The sequence below is a fragment of the Pteropus medius genome, unplaced genomic scaffold, assembly GCF_902729225.1.
Source record: "Pteropus medius unplaced genomic scaffold, Ma_sr-lr_union100, whole genome shotgun sequence".
In the NCBI taxonomy this organism is placed as follows: Eukaryota; Metazoa; Chordata; class Mammalia; order Chiroptera; family Pteropodidae; genus Pteropus; species Pteropus medius.
In genome coordinates, this window is record NW_024347793.1 from 845,608 (window position 1) to 846,932 (window position 1,325).

Below are 1,325 nucleotides of genomic sequence, written 5' to 3' on the forward strand. Positions count from 1 at the left end.
CCCCCTGCCCTATGCCCTAATATCCTCTACTAAAAGCCCACGGAGCAATGATCATGATAAAATGTCACCTCCTTCGTGAAGCCCTTCTAGATAATCAGAAGTTCAGCCCCAGTGATCCCACATCACATCCCGCTTGTGTATTTCCATCTCAACCCTTAGAACCTTAACCTGCGTAATCATCATTTTCTTCACACGCTTCTTTTGGTCATGGTGTCCCTTGCCTAGGATGTCAACCACACCAGCTCATTCTCTGCTGTGTTGCCAGTGCCTAAAAGAAGGCCTGATACAAAATGGCTCTCTAAGCATTTGTGGAATGAATACCCTGGCTCCTGAGGAGAGCGAGGAGGCCCGCGTGGGCAGGTCACAGTTAGCAAGGGAGAGTAGGAGGTTGGGGATTCAGGCAGATAGTTCCGGGCCTTTGGACCCTGGTGAACTGTTTGGCTTTTAACCTTATGGAGGTGGGCAGCTGTGGCAGTTTCAAGCCAAGGAGAGGAGTGACCTGATTCAAGCTTTGAGACCACTCTGGTCAAGGCTGGAGGAATGGATTGCAGGGGCGCGTCTGGAGACCAGGGGTTTGGGGAGGCTGTGCAGGTGTCCCAGTGAGCGTTGGCGGGAAAGGGGCTGGACCGAGTCAAGCCACGGGTGTGGGGAAGCAGACAGATGCCAGATCTGCTTTGGAGGTGGGCTGGTGAGAGCTGTTGATGCTTTGGGTTGAAGAATGAGCATCGAGAGGAGGAAACACATGGACTCCTAGGTTTTGAGCCAGAGCCAGTAGGTGGATGGATGGTGGGGCCGTTTAGCGGGCTGGAGAGAAATGGGAGCCAAGTTCTGGACTTGAGGTGGCTGTAGGGCCTCGTGGGAGCCCCACCGTAGCTGTCTCACTCTGTACACCCAGAGCCCAGGAAAGTGCCTGGCACATAGTAGGTGCTCAGTCAGTATTTGTTGACTAATAGAAGGCTCGCAGTCCCAGGGACGATAGGCCTCTGAGTTACTGGGTTGGCTTAGTGTTGACTTCTAAAGGACCTCGAACTCAGATGTCACTCAGGGCTGGTAGGTAACACAGGCAGGTGGGCAGCTGTGACCTAGCTTCAGTCAAATCACAAAGAAAACTCTAGAAGATGTTTTGAAGTGAGCACAAAATAACATGAAAATGTGTAGGATGCAGCTAAAGCAGTGATAGAAATATATAGTTTTAAATGTTTGGAAAAGAGGAAAAATAGAGAATGAATGACCTAAGGCAGGAGTCTACAAACTACGGCCTGTGGGCCAAATCCAGCCTCATTTTTGTAAATAAAGTGTTATTGGAACCAAAAGGTGTTTTTTTT